An 11,697-nucleotide genomic window follows, 5' to 3' on the forward strand; every position below is an offset into this window, starting at 1 on the left:
CCAAGGGATTTAGCGTTCGGATACGATGCTGTGTAGAAACTAAAGGGCATCTAACACTGCATCATCACTTACCATGCATTGTGCGATTGCAGTCAGGGGCTAACATGTATCTGATAAAAAAGTGAAAATGTGGTGGGTAAAAACTTTAAGATCGCGTCACCGACATGCTACTGTTAATAGAATAGATATCTGTAGCTGTAAGTAAGTATTGCACGTATTTATATAATATGCGCTTTCGATAATTTAATGTAGGGAAGTATGTTAATTTTTAAACTATACAATTAATTTGAAAGTCTGAGGAAAAACCAGCAGTTTCAGTTTTAAGATTTCACTTCTGTCAGTCGGGATCGAACACTCGATCCCGGGCATGCACTCTCCCAAATAGAAACTCTTCACACAAATGCCAACAATAACTGTACAAAGTTTAAACAACTGTGGAAGGTTTGATGTCTTGACGAATAAGTTATCACCGCTTATACTGAAAGAAATTCATACTGAAGAATGCCAATCCGACCTGCTTATCATGTTTAACCAACGCAATAACTGTACCTTCAAAAGCTCAGCTCGATATAATATCAAGTAATGATTTAAAACATACAATAAGATATAATTTATATCAGACATTAAACGTTTTTGTCGCGCGTCCTGGACCATGTGCGCCATGCTTTCGTCTTTTTGTCTTAACATATTAATTAGACGATTCTTTGATCATTAAGAGCAAGACCACACTAATGACCTTTTGTTTCAGGACTTTTTATCCTGCCGACTTTTTACGGTAGGACAAAAAGTTCACAACACAGTAGAGACACTAGAACTTTGATCATAAGTGTGAGATCATACTAAGAACTTTTATAGTAATTATTAAAGCAAATTCTTCTAAGTCTTCACTCTATAAAACTCTAATCGCTTTCTTCGTGACATTCACAGAAATCCAAATTTTATATCTATGGTAAAATTATATCTGAATGCTAAATCAAGTGCTGGTAAGGTGGTAGACACGACCAAAGCATCCCAATTCCCACTAGACTAAAAATCGATCTTTTAAAAAAAAGATCTTTTTTCTCGAAATTATAAAATACCAAATTGACGTTACTGGTAGTCAAACCCGGGACGTCCCACTAAGACAACACTTACCATTGCACCAAGGCAATGTCCAAAATCTTCAAACTTCACACTAATTAATATAATAAAGGCGAAAATTTGTGTTTATATGTGTGTGTGTGTGTGTGTGTGTGTATGTTTGTTACTCTTTCACGCAAAAACTACACAACAAAAACGGATTTGGCTGAAATTTGGAATGGAGATGGATAATATCTTGGATTAGCACATAGGCTACTTTTCATCCCGGAAAATTAAAGAGTTCCCACGGGATTTCGAAAAAATCTAGGCTAGTATTTCATAAAAAGTGATTTTTCTAATGTGAAGGAGTCCTTAGATACTTCTTAGCGACATGTCGCTAATGTGGTCTTGCAGTTTGCACTGACATCTTAACAAGTCCATACACGTTCGTCTTGGGTGGGTTTTATTTCTTTTGCTAACATCTTATCTGAGGAGCTACTTGAAGTTCATTGTTTCGGATAATTTGGTGATCAATTGTGTGCTTCCCATGCTACTTGAGTTCTTGCAAGTGATGTTAGTGATAACAAATATTTTGTAGCCCGCGGGTCCCTAATAGAATAAAAAATCGTTTTGGATTTTGCGAAATACAATAAAAATACCTATAAAATCTCCGTGTAACACGATTACACTTGAAACTAAGCAACACATCTGCCATCTATGCACTGAAATGGACGTAATAATATATGAATAGTACGCTGGAAGAGATGCCCATACAAATGATTGTTATTTTTGTGCCAATTCGAAGCGCCCTATTAAGCGGAATTAAAATTGACACTTTGTATCAAATGGCCTTCGCGTTGACTCTATGTTGACAGATGTGTCACTTTTGGGCTAAGATAGAGCGCACTTAGAATTTGCTCAGACTTAAATTTTCAGTTAAAACGAGACAGATGTATGCCAGCTATATAACGTTGTCTCGTTTTATCAGTGTCTTAACTCTGAGTAAAGACAAAGTGCACTCTATAGATCTCAACCTTATTTCTAAATACGCTTACACGACGCTCACTGTTGCTATCAGCGCCAAAATGGCGAAAATCAAGTTGCTTGACAAACATGTCAGCAATCGCAGGTCCAGCGTGTTTAGTAGAGATCAGTGCGTCTATGGTTTATCGGCACATCTACACATTAGAGGTGTCAAATATGGTTAAATTCCTATATCATAATATTAATGTTTGTTACAGAAAAATATTGAATATTTTTTACGTTAAAATATATTAACTATCAAAAAAAAAGCCGCAAGCAGAAACTTGCATGCAAACGATTTTCAACCTTATTGACATATTTCAGAAATCCACATATTAGCACTCTATGATACTGAGCAAGAATATGACAAAATAACAACTTTCTCGTTACCGTCAATAAGGTCGAGAATCGCTTGCACCTGTTTTTCTGTTGCTTTCACCCCTAGCGAACCATTATACAGATTACCACCTTAAAAGCGACGTCTGGGAGGTGTCGGAGGAGGTTCTGTAGAAATATATTATATCACTTTAAAAAAACAAATAATATTTTTTTTTTTTATTTTGTATTTTTATACTTAAATTATTTCTTTTCATTAATTTTTTTATAAGAATCATCAAAAAGAAGTGAGAACTCATCGCCGGCGCACTACTGAGCACGGGTCTCTATTTCAATAACACTCAAGTAATAAAAATAGTATGTACCTAACACCCAAACACAACAAAACAACAAATTACAAATACAAACAAAAACAACACAACAAACAAACAACATATACACAACACATATACAAATACACAACATATACAACATATATACAAATTTCAAAGGCACTTGTAAATCTTTACTTCAATAAGTACCTACAAGCTTCACAAAAATAAATAAAAGATTCTGTATTCCTTGTTAGCACCCTTCAGGTTCAGATACGGAACCCTAAAAAGCATGACAATAAAGAAATCCCGAAAGACGTATAGTATATGGTAATAATTTTACTCTAAATACCTAGGTACCTATCTATATCTACCTACCTATTTATGTAAAATTAAAAACAATTGGAATGATAAAGAAATGTCAAGAAGGTACAAAAAGTAGATAAGTTTACCCAGTTACCTATTTAAAAATCGTTTAAATAACGAGCTTTTATTTTAGCCTTCATCACGGCTAAAACTAATACAAAAATCCAATAACCCAAGCACGCCGGAGCTATAACAGACACTCGGTTCCTATGGCTACCTCCCAGTTCCATCATGAGACCCTGGATATAATCACTATGCCCACCCGGTTCCATCATGAGACCACACAAACACACACATTTCCAAAAAGACCAATACAATTTACGTACTTAACCTATAATAACAAACGCGCGAAATATATGAAGTAACTAACCTAATCTGTGATAAAATCAACTCCGATAACGAAATATGATATTATTTACATTCAGTATTACCCACAACCAAGTTCACAAATAAATAAATCTACTGTCCTGATTGAATAGCAAAATCGAAAGAATCTATTTGATAAGTAAAACTACCGAGGGGCAATATTCCAAACGAATAAAAAACTAACGCGTAGCGATTATCACGCATTTTATCGCGAATGAGTATGATATTCGCAACCATATTGATATCGTGTGACGTAGATCGGTAGACGGTCTATCTTTGGCAAACGCCTCGTGAAATTTAAAAGCAATTTCTAATAGAAAATGAATACATTTTCTATTAGAAATTGCTTTTAAATTTCACGAGGCTTTAAAAATTACTATATTTTGTATTAAATATGGGGTTTATTGAAAATCTAATATCCTGAATATTTTTTTATATTGAATATGTATTATAGATAAATTATTTTTTGACACCACTACTACACATCATAATAAACTTGTGCAATCCACGCAAAGGCGACACTCTCTGTTGTTTGTCACGTGCCTAACGTTGTTAGCGAATTAACAGAAATTTTTACTTTTCGATATTAGAGAACAGTGATAAACATAGAGTTTAGTTATAGTTAAAAAGTTCGAGGAGGTACCTAAGACTTGCGTTGTACCTACTGAGAAGGTTTGTGCCTAGGAGGGAAACGTATAAATCTCAATAAATAATTTAAAATTAAATATAAATAAGAAATTAGCTTTAAACCAATGTTTTTTGGGACAGCATCATTAAGGTTGTTTTCAATAAATTGTATTTAATTGATTTTTAAATAGTTTTAGTTGAGTCATCTTTTTATTATGCCTGTAAAATCTGTATATAAACCTCTATCGACTTTAGTAATTATTTTTTTAGAATTCAAAGTCAAAATTTCTTGCAACGCGTCGGGCGATTTTGGGATGGGTAAAAACTTTAAGGTCGGTCACTGATGTGCTAATTTTATTTGCTTTTAAAATGTTCTTACCCATTAAGGCTCAATATTTCATGAAAGTGTCCACCCTGAAAACCATTTTTTTTTAATTTCACTTTGCGAACTTTTTAGGCAATACGTTTATTATTAGTAGCCATTCGTATAATATATCAGTTCGAAATTATTACAATTAGTTATTTTCGCATAATATCATTCTTACTATGGCATTGGGATTTAAAATAAATGAAAAACACGCCTAATGCTTATTTATGCTCTGTTCCTTTTTATGTTCCCTTGTATAAAATGATAAATGTCCACCAGTGTTCCCATGTTGCGAGAAGGTACTTCTTATTAATGAAAACATAATCCTTGTCGTAACGTCCTCGTCACGTACTCCAGTCGTACGCGTCAGCCCCTCTCGCACATGCTTTGTATTCTCCTAGCTAGATAACCGTTAAGTGTTTAATGATCAAAATACTCTCACGTGACGCGATTTGAACCGACTTCAAAATTAAGAAGTGTGTCTTCTCACACAGTTTTGCAACAATGGACAATGTATAATAATCCATATAATATTATAAATGCGAAAGTTTGTCTGTCTGTCTATCTGTCTGTCTGTCTGTCTGTCTGCTACCTTTTCACGGCCCAACAGTTTAACCGATTCTGACAAAATTTGGTACAGGGTTAGCTTATATATCGGGGACGGACATAGGCTACTTTTTATCCCGGAAAATCAAAGAGTTCCCACAGGATTCCTAAAAACCCATCCGCTTAAGCGATTTGTATGAAATTTGGTACCGAGGTAGCTTGCGTCCCTGTGATTGACATAGGCATTTTATCCCGGAAAATCAAACAGTTCCCACAGGATCTTTAAAAACCTATATCCACGCGGACGAAGTCGCGGGCATCCGCTAGTTATAGATATTTGTAGGCAACCTAGTCTACTTGGCAATAGGATAATAATTTAATGGTAGAAATCATAAAATAGAAAGAGGCTTAGAGGGGAGTATAGGACGTCGGCCCCGTATTCAAGGGGTCCAGGGTTCGATCCCAGGTTTGCTTAGTTAAATTCACTTACTTTGACGATGAAGGAAAACATCGTGAGGAAAGCTGAGTTAAATCTACGTCATGAGTCATGACTTATCGGAGATATTGCAATTTGCAACCGATTTGAATTATTGTGCTTTAACTATATTTTTTCGTCTTGATAGCGAACTACGTATAGATATGTAGGTATTCCCAATACATATCATGTCTATGATACATTAATGCACGTACACCTGTACACTGACCTACTATGTATTTACTTTCGTGTTTTTTCTTTTTCAAACCCGTATAATAGGTAGGTTACTAGCTTTGGCAGTACTAACTTAAGAGTTAACTTATGATATCAAACTTCAAAAGAAAACCAACACCAACTTCATCTGAAAAGTTCAGTTTTGTGGATACGTAAGAACTTAAAAAGAAGCATGTAACTCAAAACCGTCGAGACAAGATTAGAAAATCCCTTTGTGGACTATGATATAAATAGGCAATTACTTCAGTGGAATTCCGAATGGAAACTATAAAGAAAGAATGTTTATAACTCCTAAACCGTTTAATACAAGGAATCGATTCCCGGACCCCGTCATTATGGTGATATATCTCATAATCCACCTTCTCATTAAGGTACATTTAGGCCCTGGATAGACAAAACGCGTGGCGTGTAAGTAGAGATTTTGTTCTAAAGCGGCAAAGCATGACAGTAGCTGCAAGGCAGGCGGCTAAACAAGCCGTAATAAAAAAAATTAAAAACAGGCAATCAGCCCTGCCAAAACACGAGCTAAAAAGTAAAAAATGTCACATTTTAATATAGCGCCATACAGCCTCCAAGCTCCAAGTTGATTTTTTTATTTTATTTTATAGCCAGTGTCATTTGGACTAATAAATATTAAGATATACCGTTTTCTGTTTTATAACGTCTAGGTGCATCTTTGGACTCATGGAATCGCCCGTAGGATGTTGCGTTTAAACCGTAATAAAGGTATATGAGTACAGCGACACGTGGTGCCTAAGGCTTATAAAACAAGGAACTGTATGAAGCACGACTGCTCAGCGAGTGGGCGGTGACGGACAAAGTCAGGAGCATAGCTCTACTATGGAAACGCCATCAAACATTTTTTTGTACGAGTTCGCGTCACGCGTTGCGTTTGATCAGGCCTTAGTTCCATACTCATTCCATCGAAAACTCAGTATTGGGATTGAAGAACTAATTCATAAAGATCCAAGTGAAAGTCATTATGACAAAATGCCTAATAATGTAATCGATTTTTTGATATTATCGATTTTGGATTCTCAGTGTCTCGGGTAGTCGATAAAGACATAATTTTTGATTTAATTTTAATCGATCTAAATCTATGGCAACGTGGACAACAAAATAAATATAAAACGTAATAAATATATGAATAATGAAATAGGTATAATATATAAATAACAAAAAGTTTGGATCTTTGGCCTATAGCGCCTACCTAAAGCTGTTGAAGTCTAAAGTTGTATTGCGTTGTTGCGCATGCAAAATCCGCTAAGTACCTACCTATGTATTTTTTTTGGATTCTAGTTTTTGATGTGACTTTGTTTGGTTTCAAAAGGCGCGTGTACATGCAGAAACCCGATCTTTAGCATATGTGTGCTAGAAAATCTTTTTAGCTATGTGATTTTGATTTAAAAGTAAAGCATATTTTTAAAAAAATATGTATAATATAAGAGCCTCCTGAAAACCTGTGATTTTCCACATAGCGGAATTTTCAAGAATTTTAAGCAATACGAAATTTAAAAAAAACCAATGTAATAGTACAATGAGAAAGATTTTGGGCATATCCGCCACCGCGCTGACCATGTGTGGATTGGCAAACTTAACACACCATTGAGAATTCAATGAAAAACAGTCAGACATGCATATTTTATAGATTTAAATAAAACTTAAGGAGACATAAGTCAGCATACCGGGGTCAAAAACCGTCTGATTTTCTATGGTTCTCGTTGGGTTCTTATGTTAGTTAAACCTATACATATTAAAGCTACAAATTACCAGCGAGTTAACATTAATAGCCACATTATTATGTGAGCGGGATCGTAATTTGTTCAATGTTTTTACTTTATTGAACCATTTGTCAGACGGCGCGGGATTTTTTTCAATTACACATTCCGTATAACAAATGTATGGAACACAGGATAACTCAGAATAGGCATAGAAGTGTTAGAAGAGCGTTAGATTGTCGCCACGTGGATGGGTAAGTTATCTATACCTACTAATGGTATGGTTCAAGAGCCTCAATAGCTCAACGGTTGAGGAGCGGACTGAATTTTGAAAGGTCGCCGGTTCAAATCCCACCCGTTGCATTATTGTCGTACCCATTCCTGGCACAAGCTTTACGCTTAATTGGAGGGGAAAGGGGAATATTAGTCTTGTTAAACATGGCTAATATTCTTTTTTTTTTTTTAAAGAGGTAAAGTTTGTAGATGCAAGGGGTAATCTTCCCCCTTTTTTGTAGATCCAAGGGGGAACTACCTAATGAGCCAATTTTGAAAATTCTTTTACTGATACGTGGAGAGCTACACTATTCTCAAGTGCTATAAGCTATAAATTATATCATGTGGGCGAAGTTGTTGGAACAAGATAGTCCATAAAATGACGTAGGTCTAGGTACTTACATAGGTAGACAGTTTAACTAGTTCTTTCGAATTCTTTTTCATGAGTTGCTCAAAATCCCGCTGGTCGATTTCAAAAAAGCTGTATCTTTCAACTGTTCGTTTGGCTGAACTTATGGTACTCGTATTGCTGCTGCAACAATGCATTTTAGCCAATTACGATGATTACGATCATCACACTGTACTCTATAGCTTTAAATCTATGATAGATAATAAACATCTCTTGGGCCCTCTGGTCTCGTATTAGAGACAGCATCTAACATTTCTATCCTTATTTGAATTTCTGTGGTATGAACAAATGCGAGCGTTGAATATAAATAAACAATTTTCAGTTTTCTTATGCTTATAGTAATAAAATTAATAGTTTATTGTAAAACAGACATACCTATTGATTGTTTTGTCTTATAAGAAAGTTGAATTTATACTTAATTAAGTTTTTTTTTTTTTTTAATTTAACCTACCGTAAAACAATTTAGCCCTTAAGCAGGTAGGTGCCTGTACATTACTTTATTTATTTCCTAATTAAATGATGCCCGGACCTCATCCGCATAAGTTTCGTTTTTTGTAGATCCCGTGGTAACAACGTGGAAACGTGGGTTAAAAAGTAGCTTCTACTTATATCTAGTTCTGTATTTTCAATTTTTTTCTGCAATTTCTTCGATACGGACTAAGATTTTTTTTAAATCCCGAAACTCCTTGATTTTGCGGGACTAAAAGCACCTAGCAAATCTTTCTGCGAACTGCAAGTTCTCTGAGCCTTTTGTCAAAATCGGTTTCTAACGGATGGGCCGTGAAAAGCAGACAGTCTGACACACTTTTGCATTTATAGTATGGATATGGATGGTGAATCCAAGCGATTTACCGTTCCCGTACAATGCCGTGTAGAAACCAAAAAGTATGGGTGATGAAAACTGCCATATCCCTTCCAGGTTAGCCCGCTTCCATCTTAGACTGTATCATCACTTACCACCAAGTGAGATTGCAGTCAAGGGCTAACTTGTATCTGAATAAGAAAAAATGTTTAGTAGAAGCCTCGGAAATTTTATTAATGAAGGCAGGCAAAGACGTGGGCAAGAGCTTATATAGGTAAGTTACGTTTACCGGAACTAATACAGCTTACCGTGGCATCCAGATAAGCAGTCCTTATAAAAGTACTTTGTCACTGTTCGCCGTGAACTTTAGCTAATATCCGCCTGCCGGTTTCATCGCAATACCTGAGATCTACTCTCGTCCCTTCACTTATTTATAATATCCGTTTTAATCAGTTCCGATCCCGTTATTAAAGATACGGTGGGTTTTTGTGCATAAATAATCGCAGGTACAGCTGAAAATTTTGAAAAAATCAAATTCCAAACATTTAAAAGGGTGGTACATGGTTGGTACTCGCCTTTTGCTTAATATAAAAGTAAAAAAAACGAAAAGCAAGGCATAAAGCCTTCAACTCAAATCTTGTATTTAGAATGTGGATAGTCCTCAGAAGCAAAGAAGTAGGTACCTACTAAGTACCTACCTATATAAAAAGTTTCACTGAATTTAAATTCAGAATGTTTCCTTAAAAATTCGAATATCGAATTTTTAACTAACTTTCTATTTTTTTTATTTATGTAGATTTTTTTTCTTTTTCCCTCTCGTCTGGCTTTACAAAGATTAGCTTTATGTAGATTACCTTTAGTTTAACCTATCTCACTTAAATCAACAGAACTAAAAAAGTAATTTTGTCATGTTGGTAGCAATTACTCTGGCTGCGCACGATGTAAAGAGGTCTCGTGTCTCATCGAGACTGTCGATGCTATCGCATGGGATTCCACTGTAGTCGACGTATTTAGTATTGGCAAAATTTATACAATTTAATGTACAGTATAAAGTATACAATATAAAGTATAAGTTACCCAATAACATAATGTGTTATGACATTTGTCAGTTAAATAGAAACAATAGGGCACACAATACATATTATTTTTAACCCTCGACCCTTGTGTGTGTGTGTGTGTGTGTGTGTGTGTGTGTGTGTGTGTGTGTGTGTGTGTGTGTGTGTGTGTGTGTGTGTGTGTGTGTGTGTGTGTGTGTGTGTGTGTGTGTGTGTGTGTGTGTGTGTGTGTGTGTGTGTGTGTGTGTGTGTTTGTTACTCCTTCACGCAAAAACTACCTGATGGATTTGGCTGAAATTTGGAATGGAGATAGATAATATCCTGGATTAGCACATAGGCTACTTTTTATCCCGGAAAATCAAAGAGTTTCCACGGGATTTTGAAAAACCTAAATCCACGAGGGCGAAGCCGCAGGCATCGGCTAGTAAGTATATAAATAACAAATAATGGTTTATTCGCTGGTATGTGGGTATTAATTGAATCACCTTACACATTCTACCAGGTCTGGATGTGCGAATTGTCAGTGAATTTTATAATGTTTTAATTATTTTGGTTCATTGCATAACCTGTACGTCATTGTAAAAAAATGTTGTTTTTTTTTAAATATGAACTTTTCAACTAGGGTAAGCAGCGCGTTTATGTATCTATAACCTGAACGTCTATTTATGGAACTTCTATTCTTTGATAGGTATTCTTTTTTTACCTCTATGGTTTGCATTTCGGATGTCCGCGAGAGTTTTTTTCTTTTGTACTGAGGGTACATGTTTTACAATTACTGGCTCTTTGACTATCGCTCCCAGACGAGTCACGCTTTTCGGCTCTTCCTACTAGAATCTGCATAATAAGGATACGTTATAAGACTGTTAAAATTATGTGCCGTCTTAATATGTACTTAGTCGCTATTATTCTTGTGATAGCTTTCACATTTTACCTAATATTTAGCATTCACTTAGGTTACCAAGTTCGTTTAGTTATTTTTCTTTTGAGTTATACACATGCTTTTACTTATAGTTAAATACCCTAGTGTCTATATTGTATTATTTTAACTCCTTTTATGGCTCAGGGTTCTAACTCTTTTGAGTCTAGGGGTTAATGTAGATCTTTTAAGAATGCTTCTTTTGCATTTTTTGATCTTTTGCATATCACATTATTTGGAAATCATAAAATTATAAATAACCTCACCTAATCAGTAACGCTGTTTGAAGTTTCCACTGCTTCGTTTTTTATTTCCACAAAGAATTTTCAGTTTCTATACGTAAATATGACGTAAAATATAAAGCTTTACAGAAATTCCAATTTCAAAATTAGATGAACTTTTTTAAAAGCAAAGACATCTCCAATTAAAGACATATTGAAAAGCTGTTCGAATTTCAAAGTTAGCCGCGCACCTATCTTCTTACACGCTCCCTTTTTGAGCTTTTTTTTTTACGTTCAGAAATAGAACACTAATATGAATTAATAGTGCTCACGCGTCAACATTTATATGAATAACGGCTGTGGTAAAATTTGGAAGAAAAAGACAATTTTGTACGCTCCACATATTTGTTTTAGGCGTGAAAAATCGCGTTTTGGGACGGTTTGCGGTTATTTTTAAGTAATACGAATTTGTACGCATTAGCTGACTGATTGCTCGGTTCGCTTGCAGCTGTATTACACGTGACTGTGTTGTAAGCTTCGTAAATGAATTGCGACATTAAAAAATTGCTTTCGTTGTTTTTCTTTGTGGCACA

The sequence above is a fragment of the Maniola jurtina genome, chromosome 22 (genome assembly GCF_905333055.1).
Source record: "Maniola jurtina chromosome 22, ilManJurt1.1, whole genome shotgun sequence".
NCBI classification, from domain to species: domain Eukaryota; kingdom Metazoa; phylum Arthropoda; class Insecta; order Lepidoptera; family Nymphalidae; genus Maniola; species Maniola jurtina.